Source organism: Papaver somniferum, unplaced genomic scaffold, assembly GCF_003573695.1.
Source record: "Papaver somniferum cultivar HN1 unplaced genomic scaffold, ASM357369v1 unplaced-scaffold_131, whole genome shotgun sequence".
Classification (NCBI taxonomy): Eukaryota; Viridiplantae; Streptophyta; class Magnoliopsida; order Ranunculales; family Papaveraceae; genus Papaver; species Papaver somniferum.
The window spans coordinates 1,239,942-1,266,313 of NW_020622270.1; the positions used below are offsets into that span (position 1 = coordinate 1,239,942).

A 26,372-nucleotide genomic window follows, 5' to 3' on the forward strand; every position below is an offset into this window, starting at 1 on the left:
TTGCCTTCCCTATGCGGCTACCAAAACAAAGGTGTGCGACAATCAATGGTCTCCCTTCAATCCCAGGAGCAAATCCTAGCCATCCAAGGTTACCAGACAACGCATGGTAACCTTTGGCCCGAAACCCAAGTTTGGCCACGCCAAACCGCGCCAAGGCATGCCATGCCAACCTAGCCGCGCCACCATGCTGGACTTCTCTATGCGATTACCAAAACGAATGCGTGCGAAAATCAAAGGTCTCCCTTCAATCCCAGAAGCAAATCCTAGCCATCCAAGGTTACCAGACAATGCATGGTAACCTTTGGCCCGAAACCCTAGCTTGGCCATGCCAAACCGCGCCAAGGCATGCCAACCTAGCTGCGCCACCATGGTGGCCTTCCTTATGCGGCTACCAAAATGAAGGCGTGCGACAATCAACGGTCGCCCTTCAATCTCAGGAGCAAATCCTAGCCATCCAAGGTTACCAGACAAGGCATGGTAAACTTTGGCCGAAGCCCTAGTTTGGCCACGCCAAACCGCGCCATGGCATGCCATGCCAATGGAATGTCAACCTAACTGCGCCACCATGCAGGCCTTCTCTATGAGGCTACCAAAATGAAGGCATGCGACAATCAACGGTCTCCCTTCAATCCCAGGAGAAAATCCTAGCCATCCAAGGTTACCAGATAACACATGGTAACCTTTGGCCTGAAACCCTAGTTTGGCCACGCCAAACCGTGCCAAGGCATGCCATGCCAACCTAGCCGCGCCACCAAAAACGAAAACGTGCGACGATCAACGACCACCTTTCCTTTTAAGATGCAAAATCTCGACCATCGAAGGTCACCAAGCCAGCAAGTCTCCCAAGCTCGACTTGCCAGGAAACAACAATATGCTACATGTTTTCCATGAAAACATTCGAGACATCAACACATATCACAAACTGGGGGATCCTCTTTGTGTATTGGTTTGGCGGTTTACAGCTTGCGGCGTACACTACGCCTGTCATAAGGAAGTGTCATAAGGATGAGGCGGTTAGTAAATACAGGGAGTAATTGTGAAACACTCTTTTTTATGGAACATCAATTCCATGCATTAACGGTTACCACCTCCTCCCATTTACTCACCCATTTTTCCATTCCTTAATGAGACCAGAGTACGTTACATCTCGACTTGTATAAATAGGTCTTACCTATTTCCACCAAACAACAATTTCATTCAGGAGCATACAACACTGAGAAAACATTTGTTAAATTCCCACTTTCTGATACAAGTCGTAGAAAACAACTACTCTTCCAAAAATCAACTATTCTGGTCTCATCACTTTCCTTGCTTCCCTCCCCAAAACCAACACATTCTCCTTCACTTTGTGACCGAATCAAGTCTGGAACGCCCATTTATTGGTTTAGGCCGGACTTGTACAGATTGATCTCTCGAATCTAAGGTACTCCCTTTCAGTACATTATTTAGGGTTTAAATTCGTTTCTCACTCACACACCCGAAATTACCGAAATCAGCAGAAACCATTTTCACCCACAAACACTAGGGTTAGTCGGAATCTTAATATCTTTCGATTTCTACCATAGACTTGTATTTTCTCTATTAGTTTCATCGACTTGGTCTGTAAAACCTTACATTGGTATTAGATTTTATGGTATGGGTTGCCTCATTTGCGACAACTCTTTAACTAACGGTTCAAGAATTTAGGGAACTAAACCTTACATCGATATTGTGGGGAGACTAAATCAATTTACGTTTGTAAGGCCTTTGCATGAAACTAGTTATTTGTGATTCAATTTTTTAATTTATTATTGAATTTGGTTTTGATTTGATTTGTTTTGTTTTCTTAGGAGCATATTTGTGCATATTTCGATTCATTCGGATCTGATTTATGTTTTTTGCATACTAGTAGTCTTGTGACCTTTGACGAATTGTTGTTAGGCAATATCTTTCTGAGGCTTAGTATTTTTTGCTTCATTCCACTTGCTTATAGCCTTCAACTCTATCCAGTGTTTTACTTTGTAGTATATAGGAGTTTGGGTACCCAACCTTGTTAAGTTGCTCGACCTGAATGATGATATGCATGTGTTTAGACTGAAACTCTTTAACCTCGTTTAATAAGCTTTAAAAACATTCATTCATACGAGATATTTATCTATATGATGCTAGTGTTAAGCCTTATCTTTTTTTCGTGTAAGAACACGCTCCCCCATTTTATCAAAATTGCTTGGTTATAGATCTTGACAAATCCATTAAAATCCGCTGGACCCATAAAAGACCTATAGTGAGGTGTAGGACTCTCTGAGTCTAGATTCCACGAGAAAAAAGTAGTCATAGGTGAGATGAACGACCCTAACAAGGTCTAGTTTAGTCTAGTGTACGTAGCTAGGAGGAAGTTGTCGAATCTCTATTTTGTTTTATTTTGATTCATAGATCCCTACTTCAGGAAGTGCTAATAAGTAACACATATTGTGTTGATCTTATATAAACCCCATTATATACTAGTATTTAGTATAGGCAAGATAGTCAAGATAATATGTTCCTACAGAAGAAGAACAATTATGTGATCAACCAATGTAAACTAAATATTCACTAAAAATAATATATGTTCATCATTTTAGTGTTTTGCTACAACAATATCCCTTTGACATACATATCATTGTGGTGTTGATGAAAATTATGCGATCAGTCTCTGTGTTTACCTTCTGCACCTAAACTTTATTCTTTAATAAGTGGAGCACATCTCATATACTACAATAAAACATTGCAATATGCATGCTTACCTACAGTAGATGAGCTTAGGAACATTGCAAATGGCTCATGCGGTGTTCATATTAATTATAACTCTCGTATAACTAAAAATTAAAGATTGACCAAGTAGATACATATATCAGTTGATATGTATGTCAAACGAAAAAACTTCAACCTCTACAAGAGAATATGATGAGAAATGGAAGGATGCTCCAAGTACGAAATCTCCTTCTAATATTGTCTCGTCGACCAACAATTCTGTTAGGTACAATCAAACCTATGTCAATAATTTTTTCAAAGTTCTGAGTAAAGAGATTACCCAGGATTTAGCAGAATATGTGGATGATCATGACGAAGACTATGATGTGGAAGATGACAAATACTCTCTGAATTATGAAGAAAAATCTTGCAGGGAAATAGACAAGGAGCTTACAAGGCTCAAATGGAATGGTGAAACTCCCAACAAGGGAAATACTGAAAATTTGGGAGAGGCCACAGATCTGCAACTAAAAAGCATAAGTAATTTACTATTTTTTTATCATTTCCTGTAATTTTCTTTGTTGGAGAGTTGGTTTATACCACTCTTTTAGTTTCTTTTCCTCTTTTTCAGGTGGAGTTTACTCTTACCTTTAGACTCCCATGGGATCTCTCATCTTGTACTCTTTTTTATATTTTTTCATCTTGAGTGAAATTAACCTTTTTTTTTTTAAAATATATCAGTTGAGATATATTCCCTTTGTTGACCTCAATAAAACCCAAACTATTCAAAAAATCAAATCTAGAAAAGGCTATAGTTGCCAAGCGATGGTTATATAGAGGAGAGACTTCACTCTCTGTAGGAGTTTGGAGTTGTGGGGACAAATAATCAAATAAAATCGAATCATTTTCTTCCTTTGCCATCTTATCTTTGCATCATGTACTGAATACTCGATCTAGACCCATCCTTGATAATAACCCTTGGATAATTCCCTAAAACATCCACTTGACCTCCGGGCGGTAGGGTTATTTTTAATCATCAATAATTGTTACTAGGTTAGTACTAAGAGCATCTCCAATGCAAGGGGTAAAGGTCTTAAATTAGTATGACACCTAGGATTTAAGACTTTTTGCACCAAAGTTTTATCTCCAATGCAAGGGTGGGGGTCATAGAAAAAGATGACATGGTTTATTGGGGGTAAAGGACAAGGTGGAAATAAGACTTTCTTCATGACCCTAGGTCTTAAGTCCACATCATCTTTTGTCTCTTAATTTAATTAAAAAGTGTAAGATAGTACCTTGTAGATTGGAGATGAAAATTAGATAGAGAGTGTTATTTTTATTTATTTTTGTCATGTAGTGAATGACCCACAAACAAAATGTATAAATAACATCTCCACATAGGATGACCTTGACCTCTAACATTGGAGATGCTCTAACAAATGGCCAGCTTGCCACCAACCAAGTTTACAAAATTTAATTTTAATAACTGTGAAAGTCTGAGCTTATAAAACTATTTTACTGTCATAAGAGGGTAAAGTAAGTAACAATACGTTGGGTCCAAGAGCATAGTTCAGTGGTATCCCATCAACTCCAGTAAGGAGGAAGTCAGGGGTTCAGTCCTCACTGTAGTAGAGGTTTGTATTTAATTGGTTGTATAGAGGGTTTTGGCGGGGTTGGGTCTAGCAGCGGGGCTAGTCTAACTGGATGGATTTGGGTAGAGTCTTGGGTCCGACTTTAGCCTATCAAAAAAGAAAAAGAAGTAACAACACGTTTATGCTTCAAAATAAAAAAGTAACAATACGTTTTTCTCGAGTGTTACAAGCTTTCTTCCCATTCAAACTTCCTACCTTTTTCTCTAGGTTCTCTCTACAAACTTTGACAAAGTCGTGAAATCTGAGTTTAGGTTTTGGTGGATTTTTTTTGAAATATATATGCAAGACTTCGTGAATTGCTCAAAAAACCTTGGTTCAAGGAAAATTTGATCAAAAAACAAGAATTTTTGAACAATGAATATACCTAAGAACTGTTCATGGTGTTGGAAGAAATACTCAAATATCGAGATGATGCACGACCTTCTTTTTATACGGTAATATGGAACGGAAATTCGACAAATTTCTGGACAGATTGTTGGCATCTGTTGGGGGTCTTGTCGGCTAAATTTCCCAATGTGTTCAGGTATGATTCGATACTACATTATGGTGCCAAGGTCAGTTTATGTATTACTTCTGATGGATGTACGTACTTCCAGCATCACCTAGACGTTCATATACCATAAATTACGAGTAGTATCGATACTGTCTCGATTGATTTTAAAGATGACGTAGTTGTTTGAAGACAAATTCAAACGTAGATTTTACTCTGATACACATATTCATCTCTTCGACCCCAAAAGATAAATGTACCTTGGAGCAGTTTGTGTTGGTTTCAAAAACGTGTCCCGCGACATGGCTTTATCTCCTGGCTCAGACAACACAAAGGTATAGTTCTTCAAAAAAAAATAAAAATAAAATAAAGCTTTATAGCCTAGTTTAATTGGGGCCCCAAAAAATAATTAGGGGCCCTGCACTAGAAGACAAAAAAGGTTACCAAAACTTAATTCAAAGGCACCCCTTAACCAAATTTTTTTAATATAGCTAAAACGCCCCTGGATGATTAGTATTGATAGTTAATTGATTAGATTAATTAATTAAATTAGATTAGATTAAAATCAGGTTTTAGAGTTAGAATTGAAAAAAAAAATTGGGTTTTTGTAAGTTGAGAAGAAGAAGAGTAGGTTTTAGAGGGAAAACTAGGGTTTGTAGAAATGAGTGATTCAAGTGGAGGAAATGAACAACCCGAAGCTTAAATTAACCAGGTAAACTTCATATACTCTTCTAATGGTCTATATGTTGTTCAAAGTGGTCGAATCACAACTACCTGGTAACCACCTAGTGAAAGGGTCGTTAATATCGGGGGTCTAAACCCAAACGACTCTTAAAAGTCGTTATTGTATTGGTCCTAGCATTGACGACTCAAACCTGCAACTTTTCCAGGTTATGAAAGTCGTCAATGTTTATTTTATAGCATAACGACCCTAAGGAATAGTCATTATAGGGTTGTCTATATACATAGACGACTCTACAACCGAAAGACTCTTTGAAAATATACCCTTTAGAGTCGTCATTTGGTCATGTATAAACCCAAACGTCTCTAACCTAGGCCATTAAATCTTAAAACCCAGAAATAGGGTCGTTATCTCCTACATCTTACAGGTTGACAACTTTTCATAAAAAAAATGAAAAACCAGAATTAGGGTCGTTAGTGTATAAACCTATCGATATGACGACCCTAGAACTGTATCTGCAATTTTTTTTTGGAAAACCTAATTTTGGAAGTAACCCACCAAATTAAATGCAAATATGAATTAAATTTGGGGTTTTTAATTTTGAATCGACGATTACAACGATGAAATCGATTGAAGAAATTATTTTTCTTCGGGTGTCGTTAATGGCGAGAGATAGAGAGATGGAAGTCGGGTGTGGGAGTGGAAGGGAGGATTTTGATTTTTTGAGTCGTTAGGCTTTTAGATATAGGTTTTAAGTTTTCATTATTAGGGAAAGGGTAAAAGAATACTTTCATCTATTTTTGGAATCCCCACATGATTTTTGGTGTGGGTATAAATTGGTAATTAAGGGCCCCTAATTGTTTTTTGGGGCCCCCAATTAAGTCAAGCTTTATAGCTTGGGTCTTATTTCAGAATCAAAATGTATCCTGTGTGGTGGTTGGGATGAAACTATTTCCCATACTTTTTGAGTGTAATTACTCCTCTTCCATATGGCAGCATATACTCGTCCGACTGGGATACACTAGAAACATTTTACCTATGGACCAAGAGATTCGATGATGTGTTACTTACTTTATTGATGTGTTACTTACTTTATTGAGAGGGACATAATAAGAGATATTAAGAAGCTATGTTTTAATGCTTTTTATATGACATTTGATGTGTGGAACTGACTCGAAGACTGTTGTGGACATGTTATTCGTGAGTACACTAATAATGATATCAACAAGATAAGAAAGGAATTCGAAGAAGGTAGGTACCGGAAGTTGAATGAGTTTAAGGAGGATGATTGGTTGTTTGTTGGTATTTCAAAGCATCGCATTGGGCAATACGTTTTATGATGAAATATCTCAAGTTGTATCATAAGTTTGACGACCTGAGCACTCCTTGTAATTGTAGGATAATGAAGGCTATCGGACTTCCATGTCGTCATATGCTTGGTAAGTATAAATCTCTGATTCTGATTGAAGATATTGATCCTTATTGGAAGCAACTATCTTTCATCACGGCTCCAAAAAAATCTCCCGCTGAAGAGTTTGGAGACAATGAACTTGGGAGAATAATCCTCATCAAGTATCCCACATTGTATAAGTTGCAAAAAATAAACTATGAAGCACAAGTTGATGTCGATTGTTTACCCTTTTATGGAAGAACTTTAAGAACCCTTGAAACAAGATCCACCGGGTAGACCACCTACCACAAAGACAAGGGCAGAAGAAAGGGAACAATTAAGAGTATTTGAGTACAACATACGATCCATATAGACATGATTATACCGAGGCGGAATACAAAGAGTAGCCGGCTAAAAAGAAAAAAGGTCGTCCGAGGAAAGAAACAACTATACCAACGGTTTCAAAATTGAATCCAAATAGCACTCCACCTTTTGGGAGTCAAGCAAGTGTGGAAGTTGTTGTAAAGAAAAGGGGTCGGCCGAGGAAGGATACATCCACACCAAAGGATCAACAAGTGAAACCAAAACTACACATATTGAGAGTCAAGCAAGTCAAGGAGATATTATGAAGAAAAGAGGTCGTCCGAGGAAGGTAGTCAAACCGGTATTGGATGAGTATCTCGTACAACTCCTCAAATATTCGAGAGTTCGTTATTGGTACCGACGACGTCCCAAATGATGTAAATTGTGGGTTTCACATTGCCTCCCAACAACTGGGACACCTAGGTGGAGCGGTTAAGGAGAATCTCACCCAATGTCAATACATATGAAAGAAGATGGCTGTCCGACTAGAAAAATACAAGGAGTTTTATATCTCAATGATATGCTAGAAGAAGGTTAGATGAAAGACAAAGAAGCGACTTTCAAGGATAAATGCCTGGGAGGGAATGCACCGATTAAATAGGGTCATTGCATGAGAATGCCGCAGTGTGGTCATCTATTGGCGGATACGTGGTCATGCTTAGTTCATTTTTTTAGTAACGGAGACGCGGATGACCATCTATGTGTCGTTCCAATACGTTACCTTGACACGAAAACTTAAAAATCTAAAAGTCGGGGACACAGATAGCGAGCATATAAAAATACTTGCATATATGTATATGTCTAATAAAAAGAGGAATTAGAAATATAGACTCCATTGATATTTATACGTATCTCCATCATCTCATAGATATAGTTGTGGGAGAATATCTCCACTTTTTGCTATAAAAAATCTAATGGAGAGCAGTGGAGAGTTTCAGGAGTGTCTCTATTTTTACTACTAAAGACAAAACTCCTTATTGAAGCTAAGAAAATATGTTTTTACTAAAGACGAAGGTTCTTATATACAAGTGTCGGTCTAATAGATGGACTAAGCATAATTTTCCCCAAGTGTCGGTCTAATAGATAAACAAAGGTTCTTATACACAATTTTTTGAATTTTCCCCAGGGTCGGCAGGTTATAATTTTGTCAGGTTGTCGACTACGTATCCTTGACAACACTGTAAAAGAAAGCCTGGGATGGTTTGCATGGTCGTGGTCCTCTTATAAAAATGACTAATAACTAGTTGTCAATGTTGAAGAATAAAACCTTGCCGACTAAAAGGGAAAAAATGTTATTGAGTCTGTATGTTTTGCACACAATAGTCGTCATTGTAGTATAATAAACACTATGCCGACTGTATTATCGTTGGCATGTTTAGAATTTTGTATAATGCTGACTAAGTTGGAAGTAAATAACTTATAGATCAACCTTGACGACTATTAAGAAGTCGTCATTTTATATAAACTAAAACATGTTGACTGTAACATTTTCAGTACACTAAGATGCACTCAACACTTAATTAGAGCATACAAACCTTAAAAACTTAACCTTAACACATTTGTGACATAGATAATATCTTTTTCCAGTACACAATTTTTTAGGAGAGGTAAGTAGCTTCATCTTACAGTCGCAACATGGGTATGTGCATGGTAGGAGGTTGATTTTAGCAACTTCATCTTCATATGGAGCTAGGCACTCATATATCCAATAGAAAAACCCACAACAGGTGCATTTTGAAGCATATGGTTGATATACATCTCACATTGCAACTTTCATGAGAAATAAGAACCCCTTACAACCATCAATGGTGCATTTGCTGCCTTCAAAGGGACAATCATTTGCAAAATGACCATTTGGTGTACAAAGACTACAAGTAATTGGTTATGTTGCACTTGAACCTTATATTCTTTATGCATGGTTGAAGATGAAGTTGAAAGTGCTTTTATATTAACAACACACTTAATGTCTTGATCTTGAAAATTCTAGCCGTTGCTACTGTACTTTGTACTTAAAGTAATATTTTTATACTACTAACATGTTATTGTAAGTCGGAAAAATCGAGCATTTCAAACCATGCCGACTTACTACTACTCTAATATTGTTTAAACCTGGAGAAAAAGATTAAGTTTCTAAAGCAAGTGAAAAGTATGCATCTTTTATTATTGATTACCTTGTTGGCCCAGGTTAATGTTTCACAGTCGCCATTACCAGTATGAAAAGTCAGCATGTTCTTCATCTTACGACGTAGACGACTAACACTAACATCCTTAGGTCGTCATCTAATCTTTTTAAAAACCCCTGCCGACTCTAGACCCATAAATCATAATTTTCGATAATCTAACCTAACATAACAACCATACCACACAACAGAATAATGAGTTTGAGTTTAAACATCTCTTACAGTCTTCTTCTCGCTGATGACGGGTTCCTTTCAGCATCTTGAGGGATCGCACTCTCGGGTTTACTGATTTCACTAAATCCAACTTTTCCCTTACCTTTTCCCTATGATTTAGATCTCTTGATATCACCCGTTGAATATGTATTGCTACTTAATCGTTTAGAATCAAAGAAGAGAAGATTTAGAGTTTTTTAGGTTTTTAATTTTAGTGTTATCTTATTAAAAATAGGGTTAATTAGTTCAGAAATATTAAAATAAAATCAATTATTTTAACTACCCTTAACAAGGACACTGGGTCCATTTAAATTTGAATATACCCCTGTTAATCTGTGTATACCCCAATATGTCCCCGTTGGACAAGGGCTACATGACATCAATCCTCCAAAGCCCAAAGATGACCATTTTCAAAAATCATAAAACCCCAGACCCCGAATTCAACTGCTGTCGTGGTCTTCTTCTCTCTTTTCTTCATCAGTCGAAACTCGTATTGAAGATGTCGATTAAAGGAATTAGGAAGTTCGATCCTGAAAACAAACATGTTATCACTTTCTTTAGACCTTTAATTGTTGGTCCCAATGGAGCTGTAAAACGGTATTTCAACTCACTCACTCACTTTTTATTTTATTTTACAATCTTTCTTGTTTTCGATTATTTCATTTTTTTTTTATCTCTCATAATAAGAATCATCATCTTTAAGCAGACAATTATAAACCCTAAATTTTGTAGTTCAATTTTTCTTTTTGTAATGGATATTTGATTTTTGGGTTTTCTTTATTTTTGTAGGTTAAGGGGGAGACAGAAACAAAAGGGCAAAGGTTTAAGACGGCAAAGATGTTGTATGTATTGGGTCATTCCAATTGAACAGCTCAAAAGGCTTTAAAAATGGAGTATAGGAATGTTTTGCAGACTATTAATCCTCACACTGGCGAAGTATGTTTTCAATTGGCATTATTTTGTTTTATGTTTCAATTTTTCTGATATTGAATTGAAATCACGGAACGTAAGCAAGCTATAATCGATAATTACAACATGATGACGGTGTTAGCTAATAGTATCAGGATGTATCGAGGGATGAATATGTGTGAAACTTTCACCCTTTGAAAGCGGTTTCGAATAGTTTATAAACCTTGCACTATTTCCATGCCTGAATGACCATATATTGAAAATTCAAACCATGTTTAAACTTTTTACTTGACAGAAGCTCAAAAGCAGGCAAAAGTAACAATGAAGGTGGTCCGTGTGCCTGATGATATCATGTTTACATATTTGTGATATCAATTTTTAACTTGTAAATCAATGCTTACCATTTTTTATTACACAGGAAGGTGTTATCAAGCGCATCGAGGAGAAAGAATATGGTCAGCTTTCAAAGTATAATCAGTCTCATATTGATGAAAAGGAGAAAAAATGGTGAAAATCTTATTTAGTGCATTTAGTATTTCAAAATTTTAACTTTTAAAAGGCATCTTCAGTTACAGTCGTTTTTTGATATTGTATGTTTCAGTAAACGGAGTTAGAGAAAAAGACCCTTCCGCTTGAAGAGAGAAGTTTTGAGTTCAATATTAACCAGAAGGAAGCTGTGAAATTGTAGCACTTAAGCGTGAGAAGGTTCTGAGTAGTGATTCAGAGGACAGAGTAAAGTTGGACTTGAAGAGAATGGAACTGGAAATCAGCCAGAAGTTGATGTTTGACTGCCATTTCTTATTCTTTACTGTTTTGGCTTTTAAAATTGACGATTACAAGGACAAAATAAGAGGCATGCGGAAAGGGAAATCACTCAAGCCATTGGGTAATTCAACAGCAATTTCCTGTTTTTATCTTTAACACCATTCGGTGCGAAATAAATCTAGATGCAGTTTTTTTGTAAAAATGATTGGAAGTTAGAATATCTTATTCTTGTTATTGATATAGTTCTGAAGGCACTCTGTGGCCATTCGTACAGTTTGCTAAATGTGTGATGTCATGCATAATGTTATTGTCTCTATTGCAGGACCCTTAAGAAAGAGTCTGATGACCTGAACTCGAAATCCATTGATGCAGAAAAGTAGGTCAAAGTGCTCCAGAATGAAAATTCAAGATGTAAAAACTAATATTGCCAAGTTTCAGAAAGACACGGATGGTGAGTCTCATCTACTTCAATTACTACAAAAATATACATAGATAAGGCTTACAAGTCATATCCGCATAAAGGAAAATCATAGCATTTCAATTTTGAGCAGAGTTCATACAAAGTTTTAATTTTTAACCTATTAGTGTTATAAGTTTGATACAGTAATTTTCTGGTCATATTAAAGCACCACCAGGAATGTGATGCATGTCTCCTGTTTTTGTTGGGTGCAAAAAGTATCTATGACACCAAATGTTATATTATATTATTTAATCTGATATGAGATATTTGTATCCTGTATCACTACTAACATGGTCTGCCGTCAAGACAACTGTGTGCAATTTTCCTAATATAATCTTCCTCGGGGTGTGGGAGTATATATATTATACATATCCTGTGCACTGGCCTGTACATCTATCATCACAGTCCCTCATGGTTGTTTTCACCAATTGATCTTCCCCTAATCTAGTTTCTGCGTCAATCTTTATAGTATACAATTACAATAAGCATTTACTTATTTATAATAAAGCTTCTCTTGGACGATACAGCAAAGAAAAGCTTTATTGACTCAAAACTACAGTCCTTGGTTCAACAGTCTTATTACATCGACTCTTTTTACAGGCTTTGCGTAAAGCAATGAAAAAAAAAAAGATATCACAAAAAGGTTAGTAATTTATTTTGAAACAACCTGGGGCTGATTCTTAAACAGCCCATGTCCAGAATAAGTTAGTAAGAATAAGTTGTTATGGGAGTATTTCGACTATGCTACTTTACATTGAGCCATCTATGTGGACCTGCATTATTACCATGTGTATGCATGCTCCGTTCGACTTATTCTTATACAAGCCAGGGCTGATTCTTAAGATTAAGATCTCATATCATGTAGAACAAAACATGCACTGAAGTAAGCTTCTCTTTAGTACGAAGCAAAAGCGCTAGTTTGGGATGCTTATGGCAAGCGAATGAAGCAAAAGGGCTGATTGTATCCCCACTTTCAAGTATGAAGTTTTGTTTCAGTCACTGAAGTAACCTTCTCTTTAGCATGAAAAATAGCATAAAATTAAGCACAAGAAAATATCATAGTATAGACTCTGCAGAGTATAAGAAATCATTTTGTGCGTAAGTTGGTGGCCATAAGCGTACAAGCTTTTTATTTTGTTCATTGTCTAAATATATTTTTTGGAAGAGCAAACGTGTGTTAAATGATTTTGATATGATCTATCAACCAACAAATTCAATTTTTGTTGCTGTCTTGCAGCTTGACAGGAGTCATGGAACATTGGCTGTTTATCAGAGTAATATTTCGAAGAACATTGACCTTAAACATGCTCAATACAGTAACATTGGCAAACGACACTTTAACCAACTGATCCAGCTAAAGGTCGTGATACATTTCTAGTCTTTAATCTGTTGAGTTCTGTTTCTCTTTAGTTAAGTTTCATGTTCTCAAGGTGTGCACTTTTTTCAGACAACTGAAATGGCAAATGAAGATCTTGACCGGTATTACAATGTGCTTGACAAGTAAGCACTTCACGAATAGTTTATTAACGGCCTTTTTGTGTTTTTATTGTTTGTTGATTTGAAGAGTTATTCCTCCACATGTTTATCTTTACTTTTAGAGCACTCATGCGTTTCCACTCAATGGAGATGGAGGAAATAAATAAGATCGTAAGGGAATTGTGGCAGCAAAGATACAGGGACAGGACATAGATTATATCAGTGTTCATTCTGACTCAGAATGTGCAGGGACTCGTTCTTACAGCTACCGGGTAACCAAGAACTATCTCATTTCCTGCTGCTTTGTTTTGTTTCAGAAGTTTTTTCATGTTGTTTTTTCTACTATATATTTACAGGTCCTCGTGCAGATTGGGGATGCAGAACTCGAAATGCGTGGAAGATGTAATGCATGATCAGAAGGACTCTTATATCCAAATCTGACCTTTACAACTCTTGTTGAGGGTACACAGACGCTCCAGTACATTAGACCCAAATCCAAACACCTTTTGCATGTGCCTAATTTTTTTTTCTCATTACTTAATTGTGAAGGGATTTTGTATTCTGTATCTCACTTTTTACTGCACAAGGTTTCTTTACTTTACTTGAGCTTTATAACTTGTATAATTTATTTTAAGGAATAGAACGGTAATGTCTGCTTGCAGGTTGAGCTGTGTAAGGGACGTACCATGAAGACCATGAATTGGAAACCTGAAGATGATTTACTGTACAACTTGTTCCGCAGATCCATGAGAGCTCCAGGTGGACTGTGCATGATGTTTGGCATGTTTTTTCTGGGTTATCGGGAGCGTCATTTGCAAGCAAATTGTATATTTCCAGGGCCTGGAGTTCAAGGTAATTGTCAATTAAGCTTTCAAATGCTTCTGAACTTGCCTTAAATTTGTTTTGTTTGTTTGCCTCACATCTCCTTGTCATATTATAACCTTTGCTTTGTTTTCTAGGTTGCAATGGAAGAATCTTCTAGCCTGGGAGCAACATGTTTCTACATTGACCAAGATATTGTTGTACGAATCCTTTTCTTTGTTTTCTATTCTGTCTTCTTAAAATGAAGACCTTAGGTAGATACTATACGACATGCATCGTGCTTCACACATCTTCCATCAGCATCCTAGGTGCCTTTAACACCAAAGATTCGATGGTTGAGATGATTCCAAATTAGACAGTATCAAAAACTTCCATCAACTTTCAACTTTAATTTCAAACTGCTTATACTTGTAAACTTAAACAGGAAATAAAAACGAGTTTGATTTTCTTGGAAAATCGATATGTTTTTTTGCTTTACCCAGCTGAAAAATTTGGATATGATTTTGCCCTTTTTCTTTCATGCCTGAATGAGCTAGGGAATGCAAAAAGCGTACTCGTTTTACAAGAAAAACTCACTCACTTTTGCTCTCATGTTCAAATTTGAACCAAGTGTCTGGTTTAGGTTTTAAGTGGTTCGATATTGAAGTTGAAAATCTGCCTGCAGTTATTCATATTCAGGACTAATTAAATGAATCACATAATGGACACACTTACTTGCAATAATCCACATAACTTATGACGTTGCAAAGTCTCGAATGAATTCGATATGTAGCGCCACCATTTGTTGGGCCAACACTAGTCTTTTTCATACCAAGACCGTAAGCAATAGCAGTTGTCGTTGATTCGCATTACATTTCCCTAGTTGCATGACGCTGTGAATCATTAAAGTAAGCATTCTTAACACTGGAATTAACATAGTTTTCAGCAGTTTGTCGCATGTCAGAGATTTCTTCAGCTCAAACCTGCATGTGTTTGCCCTTTTAACTGACTTGAATCATGGGTTTGTGACTTACTCCAGCAATGACTTTGAACAAACTTATCATTGAATTTCTCAACCAATCAAAGGTTTTGCATCTACAAAACAGAAAACAAACTGAGAAACTGATCCGGGGATGCTAACTCTAAGAAAAATTAAACAGTTTACAATTTTACAGTATAATCTAGCAAATGCGCAACAATAATACAGAAAAATCTCATGGATTTTATTCATTTATTTTTGACAGATAATCAAATTCATAAGATTTAATAATACGAATGCTGGATTTCAAAATTGAATTAAGAAAATATGTTGAAAATCTTTACCAAGAATTGGCTGGGATCAGCAGACCAAATCAATTCCAATTGTTGCTGCTCCTCCTCCTTTTGTTGTTTCAACCATTGAAATAACATCGAAGGGCAGAAAGATTTGAGCGTAATTCCTAAATCAATTTAAACCCTGGAATCTTACAAATTATAAACCTAAAACCCTTATTTTGATCAACCCTTATACTGACTGTGAAAGAATTTGGTTTAAGAGTGAGATTTAGTGTCAAAAGTGGTGAAATGGAGTTTTAAAGAGAGGAAAAAAAATTAAATATCCGACAGAGAAAAATGGAGTTTTTTTTCTTCAGATTTTTGGTGAGTTGAAATGAAGAAATTGGGGGGTTTTTGGTGATTTTGCTTCATTTCATTGGAAGCAAGATCAACTATCAGATTTCTGCTATATGGGTTTCTGATTTTTCAGGAACAAATTTTTTTCTAGGATTACGCAAGTTTCAAAGTTAGGGTTTACAAATCTAGATTTCTAGAGTATCGGTTTGGCTACAGTTTCAGAGTGTAGAAATATGATGTTTTGATTTTCGGTTATTAGAACAAAGAATTCACAAATTGCCCCATGTTGTTACAAGTTTAGTAACTGCTTTTATTTATTGCAATTGGCAAAAATAAATATATTTTCGCCCGAAAATTAGATATGTGCTGAATCTCAAATATTATTTTGCCTTTATGATGCATGCCAAGTACATTATATCATATTTTCCTTCATTTTTTTTTACTATACTTCAAACTTTTCAATTACTTTTTCAAAACCTAATTGGGTGCTGGTTGACGAAATTTTATTTTTGTAAAATACTGTCTAAGAAAAATCGAGAGATTCGCCAACTAATAACTTTGAAACCACTTCAAATTCCTGATTGGATTTTCAGTCAGTGTTTCGATCGGTGATACTTTTTTTATTCTTAGTAATTTGAGCTAGATGTTTTGATTTTTTACTTTTAGAGCAACTGGAGTGGTACAATCAAAACCAAAGACCAAATACCAAAAAAAGGATCAAATTTTGGATTTAGTCCGTGTTGCTACGCTACGGTGTACGAGTAAAATTTAGTCGAGCGTACATTATACCCCCGCCTGATCCAGACGCACATATAATATCCGCCCCACCATCAGGCTCACATATAATGTCCGCCCCATTTTATTCAGGATCACATATAATGTGATCCCCACCATCAGGATCACATATAACATCCGCCCCACCATCAGGCTCACATATAATGTCCGCCCCCTTTTTGAAACCATCAGGCGCACTTTATACTTACGCCCCACTCCAAACGGTTATTATACCAACGCTCCACGCCAGACGGATTTTTAATCTCCGCTCGACCAAATTTGGTTTTGGTCTTGGTCCCAGACCAAATATAGTCTGGAATTTGGGTTTAGTCTGGTTTTTGATCTTTACTCTCTTCCACTACGTCATGTATTTGGACCAAATATTTGGGTTTAGTCGTCCATTGTGGACGCTCTTAGGGTTCGTGTTTCTCACTTCTTCACCTCACTTCATAGTCAAACCTATGTGGGGTCTGGTGGGGTTTGTTGATCCCACCTAATTTTTGGTTTTAAGAGTAGTTTCTCGTGATATTTTTTTTTGACCTCGTTAAATTTCTATGAAAACCGTCTAATCCTTCTAAATTCCACTCAAATCATGCGGGTTAACTTAATTTTTCTTAAAAAAAATGTAAAAACCGTTATAACGAGTTTCGATACTAGAAGTAAAAATCAGAAATAGAAGTGAGAAGCAAAGATATTTTGCTTCACAAAATGTTGATTTTTTAGCTTCTTGAAATCGTTTTCAAATTACACCAAGAAGTTACTTTTAGGTGTGTATCCAAACGCGGTATCACTGGGAATCCAATCTGCTATGTTGCAACTTCATATTTGAGTCAACCAAGATGAACGCCCCTGTACTAGACATTGGTGAGGTTTACCACACACTTCAAATTTTTGGGAGGCCTTCGGACGCAGCTCTAAATTCCCAGGTCCGCTGCTAAGGTGAGGTTTCCATTTCCCTTTTCATTGTCTTGAAAACACCACTTCCTCTGTCTACAGGATAGTAAAACACTCTCTCACACTAAAAACCCACAATTTCTTCACTTCAATTCACCAAAATCTGGAAGAAAAAAAAACTCTATTTTTTTTTTCTGTCGGACCTTTACTCTTTTCTTCCTCTCTTTCTTTAAAACTCCATTTCACCACTTTTGTCGCTAAATCTCACTCTCAAACCAAATTCTTTCACGGTCAGTATAACGGTTGATCGAAATAAGGGTTTTATATTTATAATTAGTAAGATTCGAGGGTTTAAATTGTTTTAAGAATTACGCTCAAATCTTTCTTGGTAACAATTTTCAACATTTTTCTTAGTTCAATTTTGATATCTAACATTGGTATTATAAAATCTTATGGAAATCTTATGGATTTGATTAGCCGTCAAAAATAAATAAATAAAATCCATGAGACTTTTATGTACTATTGTTGGGCATTTGTTAGATTAAACTGTTTAATCTTTTTTAGAGTTAGTATCCTCGGATCAGTTACTCAGTCTGTTTTTTGTTTTGCAGATGTAAAACCCTTATTGGTTGAGAAATTCAATGATAAGTTTGTTCAAAGTCATTGCTGGAGTAGATCACAAACCCATGATTAAGTCAGTTAAAAAAGGCAAGCACATGCAGGTTTGAGCTGAAGAAATCTCTGACATGGTTCTCACTAAGATGCGACAAACTGCTGAAAATTATGTTAATTCCAGTGGTATGAATGTTTACTTTAATAATTCACAGCGTCATGCAACTAGGGATACTAGTACCATTGCTGGGTTTAGTGTAATGCGAATCAACGACAACTGCTATTGCTTACGGTCTCGGTATGAAAGAGACTAGTGTGGGCCCAAGAAATGCGAGTGTGAAGTTTAGAAGAACATCCTGATTATCATTAAAGATAAAATGTAGTATTTAGTCTAGAACTTTGGACCCTATTCTATTCAACACATCCGTAGTTGAGGAAAAACTCAAGTGAGAGAGCGACGTTTCCATGAAAATATTCTTCGAAGTTTATTCATTCTAGCGTTAATTCAGGTGTTCTTGGTTCATTTCAAGGGATTTCTTCGATGATTGGTGGTTTTCTTATAATCATCTGTCATAATTGGTATTAACAATTTTTCTTTCCAATCACTCCTCAATTTCTCTGTCAAATCAAGTGAGTAGAGCCGGAGAGGTGTATGTATTTGTGAGGCTGTGATTATGAACTAAATATGCGTATCAGTTTGATCGCATAACTATCATATTTTTGGAGCAGAAAGTTGTCTTCTCCGTTTTTCAATTACTCATTTTTTTTCTCAAATAAATACACCTATGCATCTCTGCGTGTTTCATTTGATGTAGAGAGTTGAGGAATAATTGGAGAGAACTAAGTAGCCATGTTGCGGTCAAAGAGATAAAAGACGAGTAATTAAGTGAAGAGTAATGGAGAAAGAGGAGTGATTGAATTAGGTATGTAGAGTAGTCATATTTACCATTGGTATGGCTTCATCGTGAAGGTTTTCTGACATTACTGATTGATTATTGGAGTGAAGATGTAATTGGGAATCCTATATTTGTTCTTATGCCTACATCCAAATGGTTGAAGTTGCATCTTAAAAAGTGGAATTGGAATGCGAGTCAGGTTGAAACAGGCTGAAGACAGCCTTCTAGAAACTAATATTGCTTCTGATACGGGACGGTCTAACATCACGAGTAGATGGCCACAGTCTCTAAGGTTGCGACTGTAATGTCTCATTAGAACTCTACAAATTAACTTCATCATTAAGAGTTTCTAGTTGGAAGAAAATAGTGATTGAGCTTTGTGGTAGACTTATTTACACACGTCTTTTAAGGGTTTATGACTGCACAAGGTTTCTTTGCTTTACTTGAGCTTGAACCTATTTGTTTTAGACTCATGTAAAGGAACATAATCGCAGTGTCTATATGCAGGTTGAGCTGTCCAAGGGACGTGGCGAGGCGCTCATGAACTGGAAACCTGAAGATGCTACGATATACAAGTTGTTCTGCAGATCATTAAGAGCTCCAGGTGGACTACTATGCATGAAGTTTGGTGTCTTAATTCTGAGTTGGCATCGCCTGTTGAACGCAGATGGTATATTTCCAGGCCTGCAGTTGAAGGTATTTTATTTTCTGTGTTCAACAGGGAAATAACCCTGCGTGATTATGGTGTACATCTTGCATATTGTGTATCCTGTAATGGATAACTATGAGCAGCTGAAATTGGTATGTGCATAACTATTAGTACCTAATTTGGTTTGTTCTTTTATTGACAGGACATCCAGAATAGGTTGAAGATAAATTATTTGGGAAGTCGGCAGCCAAATGTTAAACGCGTATCAAAAAATAATATACGGGAATATCGTTTTGCACGCAGTTTGAAACAGTGCTTTGACCGGTCAACATGGTCAATACGCAGTTTGAAACAACGCATGGACCGGTCAACACAGTCAATACGTAATTTGAAACAACGCATGGACCGGTCAACACAGTGAATACGTAGTTTGAAACCGCATTTTTGAGTATTCCTATGAAATGCGGTTACAAACTGCATGTTGCGCAGGTTTAAAACGCGTATCAACACGGAATCTCGGATTCCTATTATGCCCAGACGTTGTATTTTGGTGATGTGGATCTAAGAAATAGCTTGAATCTTGGACCACGGTTAGACCCAGCCCAATACAGTTGTTATCTTCCAATGTAGGTGATCGATTATGTTACTACTAAATGTATTAGTAGTAACAGTAGTTCTGTGGTTCAAGAATCAAGAAGATAGATTAGAGAAGGTTTTTATGCTTTTGTAATTTGAAATGACTAGACGATTTAATTACAACAAAAGAGAGCACTGATTACATTAATCAAATCAATCTCACTAGACTAGACTTCTACTCCTATGCTAGAGAGTACTGTTGAACCAATTCTTTATATTTCTCTCTTCTATATTTTAAAATTGTCAGATTACTGATGAACCAAAAAAAGGGTGTTTGCCAACAACATCGTTATTACTAGACTAGACTAATTAGAATCAGTAATTTAAAATTGGATCGACGGGCTAATGGAGTAGTAGCAATTTTGTTACTCGCACTATTCAATGGATTTTCCATCTTTAACAGAGGAGCAATTTTGTTTATAGTAGTGCATTACCCATTGATTTCGTGCATCATTCCTGGCTTGATCATGCACGAAATATCTTTATCATGCCTATTGAAGATCAGATAAGCGATCTTCACTTGGTTTACCACCACTACCCCAGAGACACTGCAGATTCCTTTGGTGGCCCCTTTTAAAGAATGAACCAATGCAAATTTGACACATATATAATATTGGTGTATCATTTAAGTAGACAAGTAGCATTTTCCGTTAAACACAAGCTTCTTTGTATGCAATTTTTTTTTTTTTTTATTTTTTTTGCATTTTGTATGTCTGTCAGTTGGGACATTAGACTTGACAGATATGTTCTTGTTGTGTTTGGTCTAAAGAGTTCAAACTGCCATCCAAGATGATATATTAGCTAGCAATAGCATCTAGTACTAGCCTGTCTAGTAGATACATAAACCCATTTACAATTACAACTGTATTGTTCAAGAATATGTGCCTAGGCCTAGCAGGCAGCTAGCACCACACCAAGTCGTACTAGTACCAGAGAAAAGTCCGTTGAATTTTAACGGTGGGGTTATGATAAAAACATTTCTTTTTCTTATCATTTGTTTTTCTTGTTTGCAGTATATATGATAAAGCAAGCTATTTTATTTTTTACACCAAAAATGTGTCTGAGAGAGGGTATTCAAGACCCCAGTCCTCTGGGAAGGAAAAGGATAAGTATCCTCCATTTTAGTTTGAAGAACACCACCACCAGTATCTCTAGAAACATGGTAAAAAGTTTATTCCAAACTGTATCTAATGATATGCTGAGAAAAGGAAAAATATGCTGCTTTCTTCCATATTCATTCCTTTGATTGGGGTTTCTACTTTGACACAACAACCCAACAAGTTCATCAATCACCTCACCTCCTTGTTATCGCAATGATCCCTACTGATGCTAAATTTAATCTACTCAGGAATTCCAGCAATGGGTCTCAAATCTATCTTGTTGGAACTAATCATGTTTGTAAAGAGAGTGCTCCTCCATTAGTCAAAAAAAGGTAATTTTATATCAGTTTAGTTTAGTGTGTCCATACATTTTTATGTTATTTGCTAATGCCTTTTTTAATTCCACCACCCCCCTAAATGCACTGCAGGTGATCGATTCTATTAAGCCTCAAGTAGTTGCGGTAGGTAAAACTCCCTGCATTGTAATTATCCATCGCTTAGATGGATGTTCTTTTTAATTGAATGGATTTTTTCTTCTTTAATGGGTTTTCTTCAATATTCTTGCCTATCAACACCTAAAGTAGAGAACATACTGATGGGTGTCCATCCAGGACGACAATAGTATAGTTACCCTAAACCGATACCATACTGATGAATGCAAATTCAATATTACAAGAATGCTGGAAGAAAATTTACCAGTCCTTCTTACTCAGTCCCATGTTTTTGTGTACTACCTTGTTTGTCTTTTGTTTAGATGCTGCACCTTAAAACTAGAATCGTTTTAACTTCTGCTTGTATGAAAATGATGTTAGATATGTAATTTACTATTTTCCTAATTGGAATTTACTTTCCATTCTTCTGAATGCAGATTGAGCAGACCAAGAAAGAAATCGAGGAACCTAGAAACTGGAGACCTGTAAACATTAATGAAAGGCTGCTTTAAGATGTTTTTCAGGTCCATGAGGTCCCCAGGTGACCTTCAGGATAAGATTGATATGTTTAGGGAGGAACGTCGCCTGCAGGCAGATGGCATCATTTGAGGAGAGTAGTTCAAGGTGATTGCCGAGAAAAACATCTTAATCATGTTTTCCAAATATGTTTTGTTGTTGTATTGTTCGATTTGCATGGCAGGACATTGGCCCTATGGTGTTGAAACCATAGAATTTGTTGAAAAAATTGGAAGCCGCTGGTTTTCTAATTCCTTGAACCATATTGCAGGTAGCAATAGAAGAATGTCTAAAACAGAAAGAGAAATTGATTCCTATTGATAGACAACTTGAGAAATTGATTCCTATTGTTTGCAAAGAGTTCTGAACAAACAAAAGAGCAATGCACATTTGATGGATGACGGATCCAGATCATATGTACGGGAAATAACTCGAGTGGAGCGTATGCTTGTCCCGGGACATGTAAGTCACTGATCTCATCTTCCTTAGCATATGCTTATTTTCTCTTTGAAAGACCAAAAATTGCCATTAAAATTGAATTATTTCATTTCCCTTTCTGCTGCTTCACTAGCTGGGATCTTTTATGCGCACGCAACTATCTAAGTCTAACCCTGTCATCAATGACTAAATATTATTTCATTTCCATCTGGCAACTACACTAACAGTTTATATCTTGGTAGTCTACAACCATAGATTCTTTTATAATGAATTTTGACTCTGCAAATGTGAACGTAGCTACTTTGAATTTGACAGTGTAAAATGATGGTTGAAGATAGAGAGGTGTATATGTTTACAATGCTTCGAAGGATGGCAGAGAGACTTATAGTGGCAGCGGTTGGGATGGAATTGAACTATTATGGAAACGTGCAGAGGATGCTGATGATGATAAGCTTCTGCTCGCAACATCAGAAACTGCGGGTCTGCAGACAGGGTAATCTCATCTTCTGGAACTTTTTGCATAACTTTTTCTGATAATCGCTCAATTGATACCGAGCATAAACTAAGCTATTCATGTGAGCTTTGGTTTCATGAAAATTCTTTCTAGAGAGTTGAAATGCTTGTACAGTTCTGGTACCCTGTGTCATATATTAGTCATTCTAAATTTCGAAGAGTGTAAAATTACCCTACTTTAACAATGTTTGTCTTTAGTTGTGGCTGTGTTTCCTGTGGAACTGGTTAAATAAAATTGTAACTGCCGGAAAACCTATAGTACACCCAAATGATGATTGTCTACCAAAAGGTATAGAACAACTTCGATATTGTTATAAACTCAAGACATTGTTCTCATTAACTCATAACTCTATTGAAATAATGATGACACAGTTAAGGAAAATGGAAGAATATAAACCCTAACTCTCAATACCAAAAGCTCTCTCACAATAATATCTCCCAGACCATGAAATAACTTAACCCTTCTACAATGCTATTTTGCTCCTTATATAGGCCTTTACTCTCCTTCGTCTCTTCTCCTTCTTCTCCGAGATTTGATATTTTCCTAGAGTTTCTGCAAAATCTTTGTTGCGCACTTGTCTATAACATTGGGTGTTCTGTTATACGTATCCATAGTTGCGCACTTGTCTATAATAGTCACCTTGGATTTCTGTAGAAGGGGAAATAGATCTTATAGTGTGCATTTATAGCTGTTGGCTTGTTACAAAATTGTGTATGGATTGTTAACATTGGATGCTTAATGTACCTTGATTTGGCTCTGTATTTTAATGTTTTGGAATCAAATGGAATGAGCGGCAGCCATACTTTGCACTTGGAAGTTCTATAGGATCAATTTCTGCTCAATCTATGTAGTAGTCCCATACGATGGGTTATTTCGCTTCGTGTATGGATTATTCGACTCTATCTATGTGGATGCTTGGGGTACCTGCTCATTTAAGCTGGGTTTTATAAAGTAAACCTTGCAAGTTACGCACTCCAGTTATAATGTGTAGAATGCATTATTCATTTCTGTGGTTTGTGTGGCGGCTCCAGCGAAGATAGTTGAGAAATGTGAGACAAAGACTTAGATGAAGACGGTACTCACTTCTGATAACTCTTCACAGTTTGGTTTCATTTTCAGTGTTCGGGTTTGTGATGTAATGTCATTTTCAGTTCACCTGGTCGACGAAGTATAGCCGGTGGTGCAATGTTGTCAGCATATCTGTTTTTCTGTTGCATGGACACACAGATATCTGTACATAGGTTCTTTCTTTGGAATACTCACCTAGTAAATGAGAGTGCTTACACTTCATGCACATGTCATTGTTCACAGATTGCTTGCTGCAGCATTGGGGATTTATAAGCTTTCACCGGTATTCCAAGATAGACTGACAGTATTTACAACGGACTGTAACTCACTAACTCTCTTTTTCATATATAATGAACATTTTCTTTTCTTAGACAGTGATTTTAGGAAACAACCTCAAACTTTCTTTTTCCATGATAGTGTAAGGGTTAGTTTTATTCCCATGTCTAATTGTTTTTTTTTGGTCTGTTATTTTGGTGTAATATGATTTCCTTACCTTTAATTAATGAACAGATACAAATGAAGCGGCTCCCAGTGACGAAGGTGTTGAGGAAATCAAAGAACTAGCCAAAGGTGACTTCGTTAGACTTGACATCACTTAGCATGTATTACTAGTGGAGTCATTGTACATGTTGTACAGGTGCAAATTTAATGTTAGGCCTAATACTTATGAGCTGAATGCTCATCTGAAAGCTGATTTCTTTTATTGAAAGGTTGCTAAAATTGTGAAACCAAGATTTGAGATTTTCTTTCAATCAGGAAGCAAAATGAGTAGGTTTTTATGGTGTCTTACGATTGGTTCTCTTTTGTTGGTATTCCATAGTACACTAGGAGGGGTGCCAAAAGAATCCGCCTTCATATTCTCACCGATGGTCGTGATATTTTGGATGGTTCAAGTGTAGGGTTTGTTGAAACTATTGAGAATGACCTTGCACAATTGCGAGCAGATAGCATTCATGCAGAATTGGGTCTGGTGATGTCGCATGAATGCCACAATGGACCATTACGAGGTATTAGAAACTCTCTTGACCAGGCAATTTGTAGCTTAAAGTTTTTATTTGCAGAAATACACCAAATCTGTTCTGTCTGAAATAGACCATTTGTACTGGTATATTCCCACGCAAAATAATACCTCTCAAAGTTAGGTAACCTTTCTTGTAGGACCATATTCCGTTAGGGCTATCCCTGGTACCCTGTAGATTGCAAAACTCATACTATGTTGGAAGTATAATCATGATCACATGTGCTTGATTATAGAATGATATAATTGTATGTTTTCGTTAATAATGCCTTCACCCGGGCACTGACAGCTTTCTTTATTATTAGAATGACTTGGGTGTTGTGAAAAGAGAATGGGATGCTCAAGTTCTTGGTGAAGCAGCATACGAATTTAATAGTGCTTTAGAAGCATTTAAAAACACTGAGGGCAGAACCAAAGGCCAATGACCAGTACTTGCCTCCATTTGTCATAGTCGATGATAGTGGCCCAGTTTTGGACGGTGATGCTGTTGTGACTTTCAACTTTCGTGCGGATTGTATGACAACTTCAAGGATTTTGACCGCACTAGATTCCCAAAGATCCGTTATGCTGGTATGCTCCAGTATATATCTATTTGCACCACCAGATATTGAGAAGCTCTGGTGGTGTATACTTGGTGCACAATGGTGTCCGTACTTTTGCCTGCAGGTATGGGGGATATTCTTATCTCTTAATTTGTTGTTGAGTAAAGCTGTATAATTTTGTGGCTGATTTCTAATATGATATCATGTCATTCAACAGTGAGGCTGTTAAGTTCAGGACATCTTACCTTACTCTGGAACGGGAGCAGATCTGGATACTTTAAAGAAGATATGGAAGCAGTTAAGCAAAAAACAATTCTAAAATTTGTATCTTGTATGCTGTTCAGTCAATAGATATGTTGCTCTTCCGATGATCCATGATGAGATCGAACAAGTTGGTGGAATTTATCTTGTTACTGCCGATCATGGTAATCCTGAAGATGCGGCGAACATGAACAAAAAAGTATAACCTCTTCTAGATAAAAATATCAACTTGCAGATCCTCCCAACACTCTTCAACCGGTAAGTGAACTGAGATATTTTCTGCTATAAGATTTAGTAGGCAATATTCTCAAACATGAAACCC

General features: G+C 36.6%; 2 long non-coding RNA genes across 4 annotated transcripts; one reads left to right on the top strand and one right to left on the bottom strand.

Annotated features, from left to right (window-relative positions):
- The first annotated feature begins 10,118 nt into the window (after nucleotides 1–10,118).
- LOC113332547 lies at nucleotides 10,119–14,702 on the top strand. Of its 3 annotated transcripts, none has more exons than XR_003351588.1 (11): nucleotides 10,119–10,276; nucleotides 10,469–10,615; nucleotides 11,007–11,095; nucleotides 11,190–11,474; nucleotides 11,676–11,804; nucleotides 12,414–12,456; nucleotides 13,051–13,173; nucleotides 13,261–13,313; nucleotides 13,412–13,561; nucleotides 13,646–14,141; nucleotides 14,249–14,702. It is a non-coding gene; the product is annotated as an uncharacterized LOC113332547 (long non-coding RNA). The 3 variants fall into 3 exon arrangements; XR_003351587.1 differs by lacking the exon at nucleotides 12,414–12,456 and having other exon boundaries at nucleotides 13,646–13,751; nucleotides 13,952–14,141; XR_003351586.1 differs by lacking the exon at nucleotides 12,414–12,456.
- A 149-nt stretch (nucleotides 14,703–14,851) lies between these two features.
- On the bottom strand, nucleotides 14,852–15,529 carry LOC113332397. Its single transcript, XR_003351491.1, has 3 exons — nucleotides 15,414–15,529; nucleotides 15,074–15,185; nucleotides 14,852–14,983 (listed from the first exon to the last, which is right to left on the bottom strand). It is a non-coding gene; the product is annotated as an uncharacterized LOC113332397 (long non-coding RNA).
- Between the last annotated feature and the right edge of the window lie 10,843 nt (nucleotides 15,530–26,372).